The sequence below is a fragment of the Eretmochelys imbricata genome, chromosome 9, assembly GCF_965152235.1.
Source record: "Eretmochelys imbricata isolate rEreImb1 chromosome 9, rEreImb1.hap1, whole genome shotgun sequence".
Classification (NCBI taxonomy): domain Eukaryota; kingdom Metazoa; phylum Chordata; order Testudines; family Cheloniidae; genus Eretmochelys; species Eretmochelys imbricata.
The window spans coordinates 32,975,258-32,986,711 of record NC_135580.1 but is presented as its reverse complement, the minus strand read 5'-3'; the positions used below and the strand labels follow the sequence as shown (position 1 = coordinate 32,986,711).

At 37.3% G+C, this 11,454-nt stretch overlaps 1 long non-coding RNA gene across 1 annotated transcript; it reads left to right on the top strand.

Annotated features, from left to right (window-relative positions):
• Window positions 1-2,436: 2,436 nt before the first annotated feature.
• LOC144270012 (uncharacterized) lies at window positions 2,437-11,143 on the top strand. The gene is made up of 3 exons (XR_013347093.1): window positions 2,437-2,554; window positions 3,400-3,463; window positions 11,014-11,143. It is a non-coding gene; the product is annotated as an uncharacterized LOC144270012 (long non-coding RNA).
• Window positions 11,144-11,454: the final 311 nt, after the last annotated feature.

The following is an 11,454-nucleotide window of genomic DNA, read 5'->3' as shown; positions in this document are numbered from 1 at the left end:
CTCTAATTTAGCCTAAGAATTAAAGGGTTGGTTTTCATAAATGCCTAAATTGCACCCATCACAATATCAGCTCTCCCTGGTTATTTAAATCATTCATCACAGATGAAACTGTCTGGAAGGCCTCAGAAATTTATTTCTTTACAGAAATTAACTGTTAAGAGAGCCGTAAGTAAAATCATGCAAATACATAACCACAGGAATACATGCAAGCATTGAAAATGGTCCATTAGTGCACGGTTGGTAAAATGAGAGAGAGAGAGAGAGACACACACACAGGTTTAGGAACAGCCTTGCTCCCTGATCAGTCAGTGGAGGTGAGGCACTTGCACATCAGGAATGTGCTAATTGCTGTGTAGGTGCCTCCTATTACCTCGACCACACAAAGTTTCTTGCCCTCTCTCAGGCAAAGTGGACAGTATTGTTACAGTTTACTAGGGGAAATGGTAATCCCAAGAACCAAGGGACAGATTACTTGCAGGACCCTGTTGAAATCTGCCTCTTGCTGCAGTTACTCATCTTAAAGCAAACCTAGCAGTTGGATAATTGGTTTGTACCATCACAAAAATTTAGCATGCTGCCACGCTTCTCTGTAAGCCCAGTATACTTTACTGACATTGGACCCAAATCCTCTTCCTTTAAAGTCACTGTGACTTTCACCATGGCTTTAAAATGGCCAGGACTGAGACTATGGTATCTTCTTAAATTTCTTGTCAACTTCTGAACCTTCACAAATTCTAAGAGTTCCTGGGACTAACCATTTTACTTGTGTATTGCTGCATTTGTATGACAAAAACAGACAGCTCCTAACAAAAAGTTATTTTGTAACTTTCAATTATTTTTTAATCCTATATTAGAATGAAAGCTGTTTTTATAACTCTGGCCTCTTCTGTTGCTGGCCTGGTTTCATTGCTGTGTGATAGATGTGTTATTAATGGAAGAGGATTCTGCATATTTTAAAGTACACACTGTTTGGATCATCTGATGCCCAGCCTTTAAACCAAACAGGACAAAATGCCAAAGCCAGATATATTTTCATAGCGAAAAATCTTCAAATTTCAGAGAAAAATATTCACTTTAACCAAAATAAAACAAACAAACCGAAAGAAAGAATCCTTAGCATCTAATCAAGTAGTCTATTAGTTATTAGAAAGGCCTACATTTTATATATATGTATTTGTATGGCAGTCTCTAGTTATTATAACTTCATTATCATGCACATTGTGTAAAGAGTTGTCACTTTGGATGGGCTATCACCAGCAGGAGAGTGAATTTGTGGGGGGGGGGGGACGAGGGTGAGAAAACCTGGATTTGTGCTGGAAATGGCCTAACCTGATGCTCACTTTAGATAAGCTATTACCAGCAGGACAGTGGGGTGGGAGGAGGTATTGTTTCATATTCTCTGTGTATATATAAAGTCTGCTGCAGTTTCCACGGTATGCATCTGATGAAGTGAGCTGTAGCTCACGAAAGCTCATGCTCAAATAAATTGGTTAGTCTCTAAGGTGCCACAAGGACTCCTTTTCTTTTTGCGAATACAGACTAACACGGCTGTTACTCTGAAACCAGTTATTACTGTGTAACTTATTTTCTGAATTAATAGTATCGTTATTATTAGCTCTCCCTTGTGGAAGATTGGAATTTGCACAGAAAAGTAGTTAGCAATGCACACAAACATTCATTTATTTCAATATCAGAGCAGAAACAATTTACATTGATTCTTTTTGTTTGAAATACATTCAATTTACAATGATGCATTAAGCAAGTAAGATTAATTTTAAAAAATACCTTGATAAAATATATTCAGATTGTTTCTTAGCATTTAGGAATAAACAGTCTGTTTCCCAGTATTTAAAGAGGTATTAGTTGTATGTAGTTTGGGGAAGGGAAGGAAAGAAGAAATGATGAGCCACAGAAAACATTTTCAAAAATAAGGAAATCCTGGTTGTAGAAAGAGGTAGATTTTAGGCTTTGCTTTACTTACCTGACAGTTCAGCCTTAAGGGAATGTAATGCCGATCATAGCAAGCTGTTCCATTTCTCTCTCGTTCTCCCCTTGGGGATACATTGACAATGGAAATGTAGCAGAACAGCTTTTGCTTACTAAGCATTTTTTCAAAACCTCAGATAAGCAGCTTTTTTTTTTAACCTTTGTATATTTTTGTTCCACGTGTTAAACATTTGACTGTAATTTGAGTGTTTCAGGAAAATGAGTGGCATTCCTTGAAATGTGTACCTCTACTGGTTTATAAAAATCTAATTCCCACAATTACCCTGTCGCAAGCTCTGTAGAGGGTGATATCCGTTTAATGTATGCAGCCAAACAAGATGCACAGTATTAATTTCAGAAAATAGAGGAAAGACGTTAAATATGTTGTGTGAGATTTTGTATATTTGCAGATGAGATTTAATTTTCTAAAATCATTTTAGTCATAAAACAACCGACAACACTTCAGTGGCTGCATTGACCTCCGTGATGTCAGAATGTCGTGCAACTGTAGCTAAGAAAAGCCTCTGAGGAAAAAACAAAGGAGCATTGCATCTCATCATAACATAAGGTGTGCACATACAGTACGTAGAATTCATACTGTGGTAGTGAGTTGTTGCTTTCAGTTTGATTAGACAATCGTTATTTTGTTTTTCTTGCTTTGACAGTGAGTATGGTTGTATGCTGCTTAAGTCTTCTTAGCGTTATTTAGGTCAGCATACTTATGATGGCTTTCATGGTCTGTAGTGTCTAATATATACAGTATGCAAAGGAAATCAGCATTACGTTTTTGTATATTCTCTCTTTTATTTTATTACTTCTAAGGGTGGAAGAACATGTTGTAATTAATCGAAATTCTAAACAACAAAGTATCTGCCATTTCTGCATTGCAGATATATTTAGCTCGAACACTGCTTGTGGTTAACAGTGTGTAGCATAGACACAGACAGCTGATCGTGCAGTCAGACTCTGTGCTCTTGTGGTTTTGTCAATACTGCTCAGAATTTTGATAAGCTTTTAAAAAAAGAAGTGCTGTATGTTGCATCAAAATTAAATCTTTAGCATTGATGGGTATTTTTTCTGGTATTGTCTCTTATTAATTAAATAAAATATTCTGAGACTAAAAAATTGAGAGCATAGCAAATGCATCCAGAACCTAATACATACTGTATGAAATCTTTCTTCATCCAGAGTCTGCTTACTGAAGAAGTGCTGGAATGGCTACAATAAGATAAAGATTGGTTTATTTTCCTCAGCAGAAGGATGCAGTCACTGTAGAGGCAGGTTTTGTTAAGAGTTTGAAATACCTACTACTGTATTATTGCAGAATTTGGAGTTTTCTGAACGCTGTTTAGTGACTGGAGCTCATCTTGCATCACCAGTTGATGACATTTTTCTTTGTTCCCTCCCACGCAGTTGAACCAAGACTGTAGCTGATGTGCAGTGTCACTTACAACCTTAATCAGATACTGCATTTAAGGTGAGCTGTCCCTTGCCTCCACCCTTACCAGAGCCGTGCTGCAGTATGTATCTTACTCCTACAAGCCTAAAATGGCAGGCAGGATTAACGTTGCTTGTGCTGTGTGCATGCTGTGTATAGAATTCATAATACCATGCCTATTATTTCAAATGTGAGTACGTAAATGCTCTGTGTACCATATCATGCGGTAGTGAAGACTCGTTTGTGCTTCATTACAGGCTTAGATATTTAAGCATCACCTTTGGAATTCTCTTTCATTTGCAGTGTAGCGAGCTGTTAGCTTGTCATCACATTCAAAATACAGTATTAGCCCTTAAAAAAAAAAAAAAGCAAATTCTGCTTCCAGATGCTGTCACCCTTTTTCTTCTTGCATTTACTGTAGTTTAAATAATGTATGTTGTATTGTTAATTAATGTGAATATCAAATTAAAGCACTTGAAACATACATATTTATAATGCAGGTAGGAGGCACGTCAAATCTATTTTTAACTCTTACGCAGTCCACGTTGTGCAATGGGCTTTGGGTGTGGAGTTTATATTTTCAGCAGTGAATATCAATAGGCTGATTTTCAGCAAATGTGACAAGTGGCCTTTGCAGTGGTCAGCTTTACTCTTTGAACCCTCTCAGGGTGTGGGGAGAGACAACATTGTGTTGCAGTTTCAGAAAACCTTGGATGTGGACATCTTTTTTTTTTTTTTTCCCCCCACTCCTGCTTTACCTATTGATAAATTCAGTTTTCATGATCACAGTCTATTCAAGCTGCTTCCCATCTGATTTTTGACAACTGCTTCTAAAAATTTATCAAGAAGACCGAGAATTCAGTTGATCTCCATCGCTTTACATAAAAATGGCTGGGTATATTGCCATGTTAACACTGCATTAGGAGGTACACACAGGTAGGTTGAGATTTGCATGTTTTGTAGATTTCTCATTCAGTGCTGCAAAGAGATAAAGTGAGTTTTAAAATGTAGCTTTCAGTGTAAAAATGTATTGAACAGTTAATTAAAAAAACAACAACCTAATACTAAACTGTATGGCTTCACATACTGGCATGACGATTGTTTTCACCTGATAAAAGAATCTATTGTGAAAGTGAAGCAATCATGTCTGTTAAAATAATCATATGTAATAAGGGCGTGGCAACGTTTATGCAACAAAAGAATTTTTGAAAAGCCTATTAATTCAGTTACATTTTAAAATCTATTTTGAAAATTATTGAATTCGTAGTTAAAATGCAAAAGTAAAAGTTAAGGTGGGTAAGAAAAATAAAAAATATTTAAATTTTACCATAGAAAGCGGTCTTTCAACGTGCTCTGTGAAAGCTTAAATAAAGATTAATTTGCTTTGTTACAGATATTTTTCTATATCAGGTACCAGAAAAAAAACCCTACAGTATTTCTTTTTATTTTAATGTATAAGGTTTTTAGAGATAGATATAGATGGCCCTGTCAGCTTAAACTGAACATCAGTTCAATGCAGTATGGTTTATTTCAAACAAAAGTGGTTCAGAAATTAAAACCAAATAGCTCTAGATACAAAAGCCTGAATTTGAGCAATTTTTAAAAATAAATTACCAGTATTGTACTTCAGAGACCATCTTCTGAAATAAATTTATTTCAGATTAATACTGGGCCAGAACCTGTTTCCTTGGCAACCAAATCCTGTTAAAAAGTGCAATAGTAGAGATGCAAAGAAGGTTATTCTTGTTTAATGCCATGATGCAAATGTAAATTTAGCTGTTAAGTTACTTTTTGGTTCTAAATGAGAAACTGATCTCATTTTATGTTTCCATGTGATTATCATTTCTTAAAAGACGCCATGTTTATAAAACTGTGCATATCAGAAAACTGCTTTTTCCTGTTTTTCATTGATTGCTTCCAGAAATGTACCTAAGTACCTTTTTATTTTAAGCAAAGTATGAAGTGCAGTTCAAGGTTTGTGCAGTATTTGTATAAAACAGAAGTTTCGTTATTACTACTGTACAAGTATCACTAAAACGATAAGACAGCTGAGAAATGTAGAGAATAGAAAACGTCCTTAAACCTTCTTTCACAATCACTGAATTTAGTAACAATAGAGCTGCGGACTTTTCACTAAACGGAACCCATTCTGAAGTCCAACCAAAACACAATGTTTAACCATTCTCGAAAAGTACTCGTAGGTGTTGGGATATCAGCAAAGCTCATTTGTGATTTGTTGTAATGTATGGATCCCAGAGATTCTGCACAGTTTGAGTAAATAATTGCTTAGGTAAAACAGCTTGTCTAACATTTTCAACAGTATCTGTAAAATCAAACCCCATCTGTGCTAGAGGAAATTGCTTAGGCAGTCTTAAATTGTGCTCAATGCCTCCATTTAGCTTATAGCCTGGTGTATCTCCTTATGAATCTCCTTGGTATATGATTTGAGAAATACTTACTGCAAAGATATTTTTGCATCACGGTAGCCATTTTCCTTTCATGTCCTTGACTTTAAGTACATTTTATGTGGAAGAGGCTCAAGCACAGAACCATAATCACAGAAAAAATATTGCAAGCTTGGTTCTACTCACAGTTCATGTTAATAAAAATAGCATTAACAGTTTTCACTGCGATATAACTAATTTTAATTTATTTCTAAAGAGATCATGAGTTCAGTGCATTCCCAATAAATATTACTGTTCAGGAAGATGACTTCTATCATCTGTTTTGATAGGCCAGTGCTGAATAATCATTCCAAACTCATTTGATTTATTGACTAGATTAGTTTGATGCAGTACAGTCATTATTTCCCCATTCCATTTAAAGAAACTCGGGTGAAAACATGATAGATTTACCAGTGTATGTTTCAAATGACATTTTAAAGTAGAATTTTTATTATAGCCATAATTTCATTTTCTCTGGTTGCAAGAATTTGATTTACATTTTATCCTTGGAATGTACTGTGCAGCTGGTTCCTCAGTGGTGTTATTAACACTGTTGGTTTTTCCTTGCATAGTATTATTTTCAAGGAAATTCTAGTTGCTACGGAGCTAAAGCTGAGCAATGGCAATCTGTGTATTATGTTTTAAAATATTTTGAGTATATTGTACCATGTCTCAGCGGGACAGTGGAGACACTGTACAAATAAATTTTTTTTATTATTATTTTATTTTGTCTCTGTGGTTCAAATTAACATACCCATAATGTTTAAAGAATGAAAATCTAATTCTTGGTTACATCAGTATGTTTCAGTCTGGTTGTTTTGACTCCGTTTGCAAATATTCTCTTTTGTCAGAATGTGGATCCTTTTTAAATTGATATTACTGAACTAATAAATGCTGCTTCCCTGGCTTCTGTGAAAATTCATAGTCAGCCTGAGAGCAGCAATTGTTGTGCTGAACATGATGATTCGCTTATTAAGGGGGATTCTATTAATTTATCAAGCTGTTCTGAGTTTACACATCCTACATGAATTGCTGTGTGCGGTTTTAATGGTATGCTTCTAATAAATGGGAGGTGCCCAGATGCTTTCACATTGGGCTTCATGTGTAAATCTTACGTACACCACATACATTTTACTCTCTCTGGCTTTGGTGCATTACCTGATATGCATCTTCTGACTCCCAGCACTGCCGTGTTTTGTTTTTAGCTTTCATATGACCTTATATCAGATAGCTGTAGGATTCCTTAAAGTTGTGTTTTTAAGCTTCATGCTCATCAGAATCTTTGGCATAAGCTTATGAATATAAGAAGGCTTATTGCTGTATTGCTATTTCAGATTATCCTGCTGAGTTAGACCCAGTCTTCTTTTATTCTTACCCTGTTTAAGTTAAAATGCGGGTGCCACGGAATGTCTATATCAGTGATTTTCAACCCTTTTTCATTTGCAGACCCCTAAAAATGTTCATATAGATGTGTGGACCCCCTTTGAAATCTTAAACAAAATCTGCGCACCCCCAGGGTCCACAGACCACAGGCTGAAAACCATTCTCCATATAAAACAGAAATATTGAAAAAGGATTCTGCTAAAACTGAAAATAGAGATACAATGGGCTCAGCTTTATTATTTGAAGCTCAGAGGTCAGAGTCTGCAGTTGTTGTTAATGTTTTCACAAAGGTGATTAATGGTACATTTGCAAATGGAAGATGGGCACCTAACTGTTTCATTCTTAACTGTTGTAACACTACTGCTGTACAGATCATGTGACTCACAAGGCCTGAACCTTGCCCCTAAGACTTATCAGTTATTATACAAAACAACTTGATTTTGGTTGGCATCTTTTATACAAAACCTTATCCCAAAATGTTTTAAGTGTTAAATAATAGCAGAGGAGAGAGAAACTAGATGATATTTGGAAAAAGATGAAGAGTCAGCTGACCAGAGGGAGAAAGGGAGCATGTTCCAGAGGGGAGAAGCTGCCTAGGAGAAGGGACTTTTACTAACAGTGATGTGAGAATGTGTGGAAAAGGAGGCCAGAACAGAGGAGACAGGATGGGGAGAAGAGAAAGAAAAGGGCTCTGTGAGATGTTGGAGCAGGTACATGAAAGGTTTTAAAATCAAGGACAATTTTAAATTGGCTTCCATGGGAGTCCATGGAGTTGTCTGATAATGTAAATCTATGTTGTAACGAAAATATTTTGCAGTCCCCAGTCTCTTGGGTCATATCTACACTGGCATACTGTGTTATCTAAATCCTGTTTAAAAGTAGCTTGTCTCATCATTGAAGAAAAAGCATATCTATTTTAAAATCCGTCCTCTACCCTAGATGAGGTCCTACATTTCAATCTAGAACACAGGTAGTAAAACACATATGCCTACTTTATGCTAAACAGGCAAACCACATTGAAACCCTGCTAGCATGAGTAGTGTTTTAAAATGGTTTGGTTAACACTTTGGCAATGAAAATGTGCACGGGGCCTTACAGACATAGATTTAGAATTGTCTGTTTCTCTTGTTCTGTGCACAGAATTCCAGATGATATTTAGGGGAATTGCAAGTATGGCGACAAAATAGTATTGATGTCTTGTCTGTAGTTCAGTTCCTCTTCTTGGGTTTGCCACTTAAGCAGTGCGGAGGCATAGGTCCTCCATGCAGATGACTGTAGCCTTTATAAAACTCCCAAGATCCATATGAACCACATTCAGATCCATGGATATGGGGCAAGCCTCTTTACCACTTTGTCAAGAGCATGCAGAAGTCTCTACCAGTTGGATCTCCTGTCCTCTGGGAGGGATTTTTTCCTCATAGATGGTGACCTTATCTATAAAACAGAGGTGCTGATCACTAGTGATGATTAAAAAATCCCACGGCACTTTTGGCAAAGGTAGAGGAATTAACCCAATGTCCTGGCCAGATTCTAATATGGGTAACTTATACATTGTATTTATCTAAAACTGCTCTTGCAGTTTCAGTTGGATTCTGTATTGTTCATCTCCTACCAGCCTAAACTACTTGTAGCATTGTGTGTGATATTGAATAGTTGATGCATTGTGCCTTTTATATGTGACTGTATCTTGGTAATGGCTAAAGCGAGTGCTTTGTACACTATATAAAAAATTTTAAAATGCACTGGCTATAATTTGAGATGAAAGGTAGATGTCATACAAAACTGAGATATATTATGATAAGTTATTGGATTTTTTATGTAAGTTTAAATTTTGCATGGCAGATATACCTTTGCCACCTGCCACCTTTTTGTGAAGTTGGAACAGTGTGAAATTAGAATAACTGCTGTATGCTTTGGGCAGAGCCATGTTTATTTAAAACAAAATAATCTTTGAAAATCCTGAGAATTTGTTAATTTAGGACCTGATCCTTCACACCTTTATACAGATAATCTTGAAACAAGGGAGTTGTCCCACTGATTTTAATGGTGTTACTTTGTGCATGTGTGTTTGCACATACATATGTGTGCTTTTGCAGGATCACACTTGTAGTCATGTTGAATTGATGTGGACACAGTGGTAAAATGAGGACCTACTCATGCATGGAATTAAGTGGCAGGCTGCAACTTTTAATAAATTTTAACACAAGGACGAGGCACTCCTCATCTGTCATCCCTGCTGTTCTCTACTGGGCATTTAATTGATTCCAGTGCAGAGGTTCCAGGGGTCCTTATCATATAACCTGTTACTGGTGATGGGGTTACAGGGCACTTTACCATATAACCCTTAACATGGGGTGGACTCTCCTGAGCCTACTCCCCAGGACCCGCTTCTCTCTGATTCCTAGCACCTGCCCCCCACAAGGAGGAAAGACGGTGCAGCAGGGTGGGGACTTCAGCCCGTGAGGTCAACAAGGTCTGTCCTTGGCCTGCAAAGGCCACAAGGTTTCACCCTATCCCACGAGCCCAGGGCCCATCATCAAAATCTCAGGTCTTTTACTTCTGGGAACCGTTTATTTTATGCTCCTAATTGCACTGGAAACTGGCCAGAAGTTGTGATGAATAAACAACTCCACCCCAGTACCTCAGTTAAGTGGTAACTGCGTTCCTGCTTAACCCACTGTGGCTTGCAGGTGCTGCGAGGAAGGCAAAAAACTCCATGGTCCTCTGCCAGTTTGGCTCATGGGAGAAAAAATTATTTCCTGACCCAGTAAACAGGTGAACAGCTACACCCACAGCATTTGTCAGGTTGGGTTCCCATTCCTAGTTCAGGTGGGTTGGGAGGGCTGCTGGAATGGAGCAGAAAGAGGCTCCATGTGGCCCCTGTGCTGGGCTAAATCCTGGAAGCTGGGGAATACTGGCCAATCAGCACCCTCTTTCCCCAGTTGCCCAGTGGGTGCCAGAGACTCCCAGGGAAGGAGCCACCCATTGCGCCTTGGCAAGTGTCTCCCTCCCTTGATGCTGGGACTGTCCCCCGTTTCACCTCCAGCCCCATCAATTTCCCCCACTCAGGTGGGGCAGAGGGTGGGTAATAGTTGCCTATATAAGACAAAGCCCCTAATATTGGGATGTCTGGTCACCCTATCCATGGTGCTGACTCTGATTGACTTCTGTATCTGAGGGCAGAATTTGACCCAGAGCCCAGGTCTAAAATAGGCTAATCAAGTCTGTTCTGACTGTGCAGACCCCGAGCTGTTACTCTGCAGAATTGAATTTTACCTTGAGAGTAATAGCACGTACCTGCCATTCTAAAGAGAAACTAATATTATAGCGATTGGTTTAGAAAAGGAAACTGCTAGTGACCTTTACAATCAGTTGGAAAATGTTTTCTTTTTTTTTTGTTTCGGCTGTGTTCACTGGCTATAGTTTAAAAGTGTGTAATGTAAATACTAATAGAAATGTAACTACTACATAGAATCACAATAGGCAAAATATACAATTATCCTTATTATGTATGTTAACATAGCAGATTAATAAGTATCACTTTGTGCAATCTTTTAAAATGTTAAATAAATTTGGTCTGAGTAAAATTATCAGCTTATTTGTAATTTTAAAGATCATTACGGACATAAATTGGCTCAGATATTCAGAGAATGTTTGTTTAATCTGAAACTGGAAAAGGACAGGTTAGATTAGACTACTTTTATTTTGCCTTCTGCTAGTTGAATGTGTAACAGAATTCAGTATGACTGTTTTTGTTTAAAGCCCTGCAGGTGGATCCATTGCCAAACCAGAACAGAAAAAAAAAAGAAGAAAAAGAAAATTATAACAAAGCAAAGATGGAAATAATATTGAAACTATTCAGCAGAGACAGTAAGATGCAAGGTCTGCTGTGTTTCTAGTATCTGTAGAGCAGGTTGCATATCTTTTAATTTTCTGCTTAGCAGAAGAATGTGGATTTATCCATTTAATGAAGTTGCTTGACTTTTTTTTTCAGGCAGATAAAGAGACAAAGTCTAATTGTTCTGGAATACTGGAATGCTGTCTTTGGTTATTTTGTAATACCAGAAGTTGAGATAGGAGCACCATTTGCCTAATAAATAGAAGATTGACTCAAACCCTTCCAATCTTTGAGCCACATTCTGCACTTAAATTTAGAAATTATTCCTGGCCTCTTGTTTACTTGTTCCTGAAGGGCTGAAATCA